The sequence below is a fragment of the Aotus nancymaae genome, unplaced genomic scaffold, assembly GCF_030222135.1.
Source record: "Aotus nancymaae isolate 86718 unplaced genomic scaffold, 86718_ANA_hifiasm-v0.15.2.pri h1tg000029l, whole genome shotgun sequence".
In the NCBI taxonomy this organism is placed as follows: Eukaryota; Metazoa; Chordata; class Mammalia; order Primates; family Aotidae; genus Aotus; species Aotus nancymaae.
In genome coordinates, this window is record NW_026988442.1 from 60,875,792 (window position 1) to 60,884,776 (window position 8,985).

The window sequence follows — 8,985 nt, forward strand, 5'->3', positions numbered from 1 at the left end:
TCAATTGAAATTGCAGTATGAAATCTTAGAACTGTACTAATGATAAATCCTTTCTAGTGTCTGCCACAGTGAAATAGTGCACCTCATTAAATATCGTCATTAACGTCCTGTGAGCCCAGTGATTACTCCCACACACAAATAGTCTCAATGACTACTGACCCCTACCCAGATGGGTGGAGGATGAGCGTGTTTCTTGATTCTGTTCTGTCATTAAGGCTTTGAGACCAGATAATTCAGGCTAAGTGAAATTTGATTGTTAGGAGGACAGATCTGGGCCAATTAGGCCAAAGTATGTAGCTTTCATTTAGTGTTTTCCCATTCCTTGTGCTCCACTTACCAGATCTGTCTCCTGATGACACTAGCTCAGAGGTGCAGATGAGTCATTTTTCTTACTTGGGCACACCAATTGTCCTCTCTCATATTTCCATGTGCTTTTAAGCTTCCAGGTGGTAGCTGTGAGATGAGCCCAGTCACTCCTGTTTTATGGGTACACCTGGGGACATGAAGTCCAGGCGTCCCCAGCCCAGAATAGTCCCGGCTGTCCTGTATCACTGTCATTGTTCTGTTGATGCAACGTTGATGCTGGCACATTGCGTGGGCCATGGTCTCTAGGCCTGGCACAGAACTTGAGGCCTTTGGAATGGCTTCCCTAAACTTCCATTCCACAGTAGGGTATACTTCTCTTCTCTTTTCTCTTTCTTTGCAGGGAGTTAAGTTCTTTTTCTTTGCAGGGAGTCTGCTAAAGCCCAGACTCCAGACTGCATGGAATCCGACCAGGGCCCTGAACCATTTCTGTATCATCTTTTATTTTTTGTTCCAAGAACCTGTGGAACCTAAACAAGTTTGCTTTCCCAGAACAGCTTTTTAGGTGGCCTTGAACTGCCTCAGTTCTCCCTGCTGTTTGTAGTTTCTGTAGTTCTACGTATATAACTATAGAATGTGCTGTGAAGGCAATAGCTGAGATTGGAAGGAGCTGCCGGAAACAGTCCAGGCCTTGTTTGTGTCTTTCCTAGGCCATGTAACACTTGAGTTAAGCAGGAACTGCATGGAACGGTCTGGGCTTTGTTCCTTTCTCCCCTGGAAGCAGGACGTTCTTTGGCCCAGTGAATCACATGTCCCTGAGGTCTACAACCCAGGGTGGCTGCCTCTCAGCATCCTCAGCTGTGCTTCAAGTGGGGCACAAGCAGCCTGGGCAGCTTTCTTGAGCCTTGGGGAACTGGCTCACCATGGATCTCATGCTTCTTTGTTCCTTGCTGCCTATCTGTAAGTAACATGTCTGCTTCCTGTAACTTGTTGTATATGAATGTGTTTTGTCACTAGACTCAGACAAGTTGGCGACTGGTGGTACACAGCAAACCTGCTTCACAGTCTCATGCCTTCTCCATTCCTCACTTTGTTCATTCACCAAGGACCAACTATCAGACCCCTTAACCAGTGAACGCAGAGTTGGGAAGATATGCCCACAGTAGGCTCTTCTGAGTGGGCGTGACCTGGCACCAGCAGACCATTGTCAGTGGGCATCTCACCCTATGAGTTTCCCTCCCAATTAAAATAAGAATGTAAGCTACATTTAGTAGCGTCAACAGTGCAGAGGTGTACCTTGCTTAATGCAATAGAAATAGCCCTGAATGTTGCACCTGAATGGGATATTTATTAATCATAAGGGAGGTCATTATTTTAAAGAAAACTGTAGTGAAGAGCTTAGTAAAGCAAAAATTTCTTTCTTTATTTTTATTTTTTGTAAAATAAACTGTGCTTCCTGGTTTATCTGATCTATAAATTTGGATTTTATGTTTCAGATTTTCTTTAAAGTCAAATATGCCTATAAAACTAAAAAAACTTAACAGTTGTATGGGGGACTGGGGTTGGAGCAGGGATCTCTCATGACTCTTTCATCTTTTAAGTTGCCTCCTTCCCTTCAAATGAACAAGTGACTGTTCCCCTTGGCAGCTTTTGCCAGGCTTATAGGAACCAGTTGCTGGGAAGGCCATGTCTTTCATGAGAGAAGTAGCATTCTCTAGACCTTCTGTTTTTCATGTCCTTTTTCTGTTCCTTTGAAAAGAGACATAAGGAAGCAGGAAAGCTGGATTTTGGTCTTGGTTCTACCCTAGATGACTGCCTGATTTGAACCAATCTGTTGGTGTTTCCGGGTCTCCTTTCCAATCAGGAAAATGAGAAGAGTAGGCTTAATGATCACTAAATTTGCATCTGGTGATACAATTTTAAAAAATGAAAATAATTTTGAAAGTCCATTTTTGCAAATGCCACCAAATCATGAATTTCTCTATTCATATTCAAATGCTAACTATTCAAGGACATGTGTTGTGCTTTTATGAAGACAAAAAATGGCTCAGAACTTTTGGGAAACTTCTATTTAATAGAGCTAAACAATTCATGTCATGTCCAGTAGTGGCAAACTGCATTCTTGAGTAATGGTGGAATATATTTTCTCAGGTGAAAGCTTAAATTCAGCTCTACTGGGGCTTAATTAAGCGATACTGTCTGAAGTCATGAGCAATTCTGTGGAATAAAATCACTGAAGAAATAGAAATGCCTCAGAATGCAATGCTGGTCTATAGCATTTGAGGCATAATCGGGTTTAGTTAGTTTGAGTTCTTAAATTTGAAGGAAATTCAGGGCTCTCTGTTGAATGGAGCAGGGGTGAATCTCAATGGCCTTGCCCTGTTGCAAAGAACTAAGGAAGTTTATTTTATGTCTGGACTATTGGATGAATTCCTGAAACCAATTTTCTGCTGGAAATTGTGTGTATCCTTCTGGCAACAAGCTGCCTGAGAAGCAAGCTGTCACATTTCAATGCAGAAGCCTTTTGTTTGGCAATGAGATAATTTTAGTTCTTATGCTGTTAGGAATGTATTTAGAAATTCAGCATACTTTTGGAGTATACTGGGCTCTTCATAGGGGAGCTAAGGTCCAGGGCAAATCATAGTGTATTTTCTTTTCCTACTTTCTTATCTGCTCCTCCTTTCAAATGCCAAGTTTTGATGTAGTAAAAAGAATACCAAGGGCAACCTTGAAAAGTCGTTCCTAAAGCACAGTATGTGCAGAGTGCAGGGAGGTGCATGGTGGCATCCACTCCTCACCTTACTAATGGAGGAGGTTGAAGAGCCATCTGGAAGCTGAATCTGTACATGGATTGTTGTGGTTTTGTTGACACCTACTGGCTTTTGCACTAGCAAACTTTATTGGCTTTTTCAGATTTAAACATCTAAGATACTAAGACAAACTGGACATGTTGTAAAGGATGTGCTGAGACTTGAATTGTTCATAGGACCATGAGGACAGATAATCCAATCCTATTTACTGTATTTGTTTTTTTTTTTTAGAGACAGGGTCTTGCTATATTGCCCAGGCTGGAGTACAGTGGCTGTTCACAGATGTGATCATAACTCACTGCAGCCTTGAACTATTGGGTTCAAGCAATCCTCCTGCCTCAGCCTCCTGCACAACTGGGAATTACAGATGCACACCACCATACCCAGCTGAAATCCTGTTTATGTTTATCTTTAATTTTTATAGTGTGAATTATCCATTTGTTCTTACATGCTACAAGAATTATATTCAAGCATTTTCCTCATATCACTGCAATTGATATTAGGAATTATATTTAAACATATAACTTTTATATGTTTTATAATTCTCCATATATAACTTTTATATGTTTAAATATAATTCCTAATATCAATTCCTAATATCATTTCCTAATATCATTGCTTCTTCATTGCTTATGCAAGGATGAGGAGACATGAGTAATAAGGACACACCACGTTTAAAGTGGCTTAAATGTCTTCTTACATTGAGCTTTGTGTAAAATGTAACCTGAACAGAATGATGGGTCTTCTGTCTTTTCCATGAAATTTCTGTTCACTTAAATAATTTTTGTATATACCAACAAAGACCAAACTGCAGCTTTTTCTTTACATTTTCTTATATTTTCTCAGTTCACTTGACCTTTCACTAACCCTTTGGAGTTCAATGGAGCATGTAATTATCACACCATATAGAAACAGTTGGGGGAAACAAATGGCATCGTGCAAAAGATGTGATTTATGGAGGTGAGTCATCCAGAAAAACGTGGGAGGAATGTTTAATTTATTTTAAACCTCCGAATACCATTGCCTTTTTTCCTTCCAGTTGTGCACATTAAATTCTTTGTGTGAGACAGGAAAAGTTATTAAATACACGTCTATATAAAAATCCAACAGTAGTTCTTACAAAAATTAAGATGTTCCAATTTAAATGACAATAGGAAAGCAGCAGACATTTAAGGCATTACTTCCTTGATTCAAGTATATGGCTATACCTAGAGTCAAGTTAATCTCATTTGTCCGCAGCTGAAATGACTTTCTGTGTTCTTGTTCTTCAATTTTAGAAAGATGCGAATGTGGGATCCCAGTCTTATAGAGAACTAGAAGGAAGTGGTGTGTGTGTGTGTGTGTGTGTGTGTGTGTGTGTGTGTGTGTGTATGGTGTATGTGTATGGTGGTAGAATGAAAATACGTCTGATATTTTGATGCTGATTTTATCCCAAAACCAGAGCTATAGCATATGTGGCTGTGGTGGCATGAAAATAATGCACTTACACGAGCATACTTATCACATGTGTGTTTGTGTTTATGTATATGTGCATAAACATGTATGTGTACCTTGTACACTTGTGAATTGTATACTTACATAATTAATTTTGGAATTAGGATTTTAAAAATAAGCAGATGTAGAGTACAGTAATATGGGAAGCATCATTTCGAAAGGTTTACTTGAATATTTAGGTTATTTGGGTTTTATTAAATCCCCGTGCCTATGGGTTTTCTCATCTTTTAGCTCAGCAGCTGTCAACACTGGATTCAATAGAATCATCTGGGTGATTCTATATAGGCATTTTTTCATAAAAAAAATTCTAGTGCCCAGACTCCATCTCCAGAGATTCTGATTTAATTGGTTTGGGAGTAGGGTTGGGCATTGGTGATTTTTAAAAGCTCCCTTGGCGAATCTAACGTGCAGCTAGGGTTGACAGCAACTGCTTTAGCCATGTGTTGGTAAGCAATCCCTGGCAGTACCTAACAACAGCCGTTTGGTGATCCTGAGTTTGTGAATATTTTTCCTGCCTCGTTGTGGTAGTTGCTGAAACCCAGAGATGCTGAGGTCTTCAAAAAGGCACCATCTATAGCTTCAGGCAAAACACCCAGGAAGAACAAGCAAGGGAAAGGACTCAGGAGGACCTAAAAGTTGGGCAATTTGCACAAGATTAAAAACCTTAGTGGAGGCAGGACTTGAACCTAGGTCTTCTATAGTGATGTGGTTGAGGGTCAGGGCTCTGGAGTCAGACTGTTGGGTTGGATGTATTGGCTCCTACAGTAACTAGCTGATTGAAGGATGATGGGCATGTTTTTTTTTCTTTTTGTCTGCCTAGTAAAGACTTTTAACCTCTGAGTTCCTGAGCCAGTGATGTTTGGGAAAGAAAAGTGTAGCATTAGTGTCAGTCTTATGTAGCATGTTTTAGCTACTTAACCTCTCTTGGCCAATGTTTCCACACCTATAAAATGGAGTGAATTATTATTATGCCTACTTCATAGGTTGCGTGGTTGAGAGGATTAAATGAGGTAACAAATGTAAAACCACTGTGACTGTACCTCACACATAATATCTCCTCAATACATGTGAACTATTATTATTAATATTTATTACCTGACTACATATTATTCTCTATTATACCATACTGCTTACTCAGATTGTTTATATAAACTGCAGTTTGAAGTTCTATTCTCATGCCCTGAAATCTTTTGGTCCTAGGACCTGGATGCTAAATCAGTTTCTTTACCTCAACATGATTGAAATGGTGGATGAGCCCTTCATCTTTGATAACAGATCCTGGTATGACTTCAGTTGTCTTTTCTTCTAAGCAAACTCTAGATGTAAAGAATAAATCTCTATTGTTTATTTTTCATTATGCCCTAGGAATAAAAAAGGGGCTAAATGTAAATAGCATTAAAATAGATCCATATACAGATCTATTTTATATGAACACACATCCATATAAGAATGGAATTTTGCTGTAGTAATCATATGTTCCAGGTAAAATTTAAAATATTTTAAAAACTTTTTATTACAGAAATTTCAAAAATATACAGGAGTGCCTGTGTATGTATAGTATATGAACCCCTATATACTCACAATTCTGTTTTTTTTTTTTTTTTTTTGAGACAGGGTCTTGCTCTGTCACCCAGGCTGGAGTACAGTGTTGCCATCATGGCTGTCTGCAGCCTCAACCTCCTGGGCGCAAGCGGTCCTCTCACCTCAGCCTCCCAAGTAGCAGGGACTGCAGGAGTATACCACCATGTCTGGCTAATATTTGTAGTTTTTTTGACAGTTCTTTTTTTTTTTTTTTGAGACAGAGTTTCGCTCTGTTGCCAGGTGCCAGGCTGGAGGGGAGTGGCGCAATCTCAGCTCACTGCAACCTCTGCTTCCCGGGTTCAAGCAATTCTCCTGCCTTGGCCTTCCGAGTAGCTGGGACCACGGACGCGCGCCACCACGCCCAACTAATTTTTATATTTTAGTAGAAATGGGGTTTCACTATGCTGGCCAGGATGGTCTCGATCTCTTGACCTCATGATCTGCCTCGGCCTCCCAAAGTGCTGGGATTACAGACAATTCATTTTTAAATATTATCCACTCATGGACAATTTTGTCTATACCCTTGTACCCTAACTATCTTGATATAAACATTTTTCTCTAAGCAGTTCAATGTGCTTCTTACAAACATAAAGACCTTTAAAGAAGAATACTCACAATACCAGTACTACACATAAATGTAACCCTATGCATTAAGTAGTAGTAGTATCTCCATTTCATAGATGAAGAAACCAAGGCACAGACTAGTTAAGTAACTTGCCTAAGGTCACACAGCTAGCAAGTGCCAGAGTTGGAATTTGAAACCAAGTAACCTGGCAATCTGGCTACATAGTCTGTGCCTTTTCTTTTCTAGCACAAACACATTTATTTATTAACCAAAGGGATGATCCTGATTAATCTAACACTTTGAAATAGCTGCATGTAAATATAAAATGTTTGTGATAGACATAACTGAACGCAGTAATGAAAAAAGGAAGCATTATGGGGATTTTTTCATGGAACTGACCTTGTTCATTCTTGTAGTTAATTCCTGCCCAAAATGATGCTGGAATTTTTATTCTACTTTTTCATAGATCTGAGTACAGGTGACATTGTTCATGACACAGTCCACCACTGATTTCATCTTTCAATTTTCTTGTTATTGTGCTTTCCTTCCTATCCCACTCCTGATGCTGAACAAATGCACCATCTGTAAAGTTGCAGACAGTCTGAGTTTTTCTGCCATCGGCTGTGGTTTCTTCAAGCTTCTCTCCCAGGGTACAAGAAAACTGTGTTGTTTACAAAGTGCTCTCAGTTTTTATGGTGAGATTTTTGCCATCGCAAGTGATGATACAATCTGGTTTGGCCATTGTGCCCGTATTGCACAAAGCTGTTCCCACTCTTAGTTCCTTCATGTATTCATCAAAGCCTTTGCTGTCCACCAGCCACCATCTTCCTTCTAGCTGCTGAACAGTGGCCATGGTGGGTGTGGACCCGCATGCGGGGTGTGTGGGGCGTGGTCGGCATGGGCAGCCTGCTAGTTTGTGTTCTTAACCATTTTGAAATATCAGCTTCTCAAGTGAAAAAATAATGCAATAAACAATTTCTTCTCAACAAATACAAAGTTTTTGTTTTTGTTTTTGCTTTTTTTTTTTTTTTTTTTGAGATGGAGTCTTGCTGTGTTGCCCAGGCTGGAGTGCAGTGGCACGATCTTGACTCACGGCAACCTCAGCAACCCCCACTTCCCTCCCTGCCATTCAAATGATTCTCCCATCTCAGCCTCCCTAGTAGCTTGGATTACAGGTGTGTGCAATAACACCCGGCTAATTTATTGCATTTTCAGTAGAGATGGGGAGGTCTCACCATGTTGGCCAGGCTGGTCTTGAACTGCTGGTCTCAAGAGATCTGCCCACCTCAGCCTCCCAAAGTGCTGGGATTACAGGCGTAAGCCACCATGCCCTGCTGAATACAAGGTTTTATCTTTTAGTGTTTTTAATGTCCTAATTACATAGGTGTCCTACTGGTGACCAAAATTCAGTTTTGCCTTCTGCAGCTGCATGGCCTTAGGTGTCAGTCCCAAGTTTGAAATCTGGCTCCTCTGTTTATTGCATGTGACTTTATGCCCATTACTCGCCCTCTGTAAACCATAGCTCTTCTGTCTGTTGTATGACGATATAATAACACCTACCTCATGCAGTATACTAGAAAGAGAGTTGTATATTTCCAAATGTTTCAGTGTTTCAGTATGTAAATGCTAACACATGGAAGTGTTTTTTATTTAAACCTTTGAAAGGATATGATGTACTCGATTAGATGGATTCTCTTGACTTGATTGGTTAGGCAGCAGTCTCTTGAATGGTCAAGAACTGCTTTGATAAAGACGCAGTGCAGCTGATTTAGAAATGCCTCTTAATTTATAGCTGGAAAGCTGTCAGCTTATTAAACCAAAATAAATGTTATAATATGCCAGCTTATACGAGCCAGGGAGCATCGTTTTCAAGAAATGAAGCCCCTCTCTTTGAGCTACTTTAAAGTCATTTGTCAACATCCATTGTAAAAATACAGTGAAAATTCTCAAACACATACATACATCTTTTGTTGCCTGGCTTCTTTCACACCAGCCTTCAGCTGGGATCTACATTGTGAACAATAAGCTGGAGTGTGAAGAATGTTAAGACCAGGGAGAGAAAAAGTGCGTGTGTGTATGTGTGTGTAGGGTCCATATATGTGACTACCCTCTAAAATTAAATAACTTGTTTCTTAATCACCTTCTATTTTGTAATATATGTGCTATTCCTATATACCAAAAATTTGAATAATCAAGGTTTTATCATGCACAAAATATTTTATGATATTTTTC

The 8,985-nt window shown here is 39.7% G+C and overlaps 1 pseudogene; it reads right to left on the bottom strand.

The window, feature by feature from the left end:
• Nucleotides 1-7,200: 7,200 nt before the first annotated feature.
• LOC105720489 (fatty acid-binding protein 5-like) lies at nt 7,201-7,606 on the bottom strand (annotated as a pseudogene).
• Nucleotides 7,607-8,985: the final 1,379 nt, after the last annotated feature.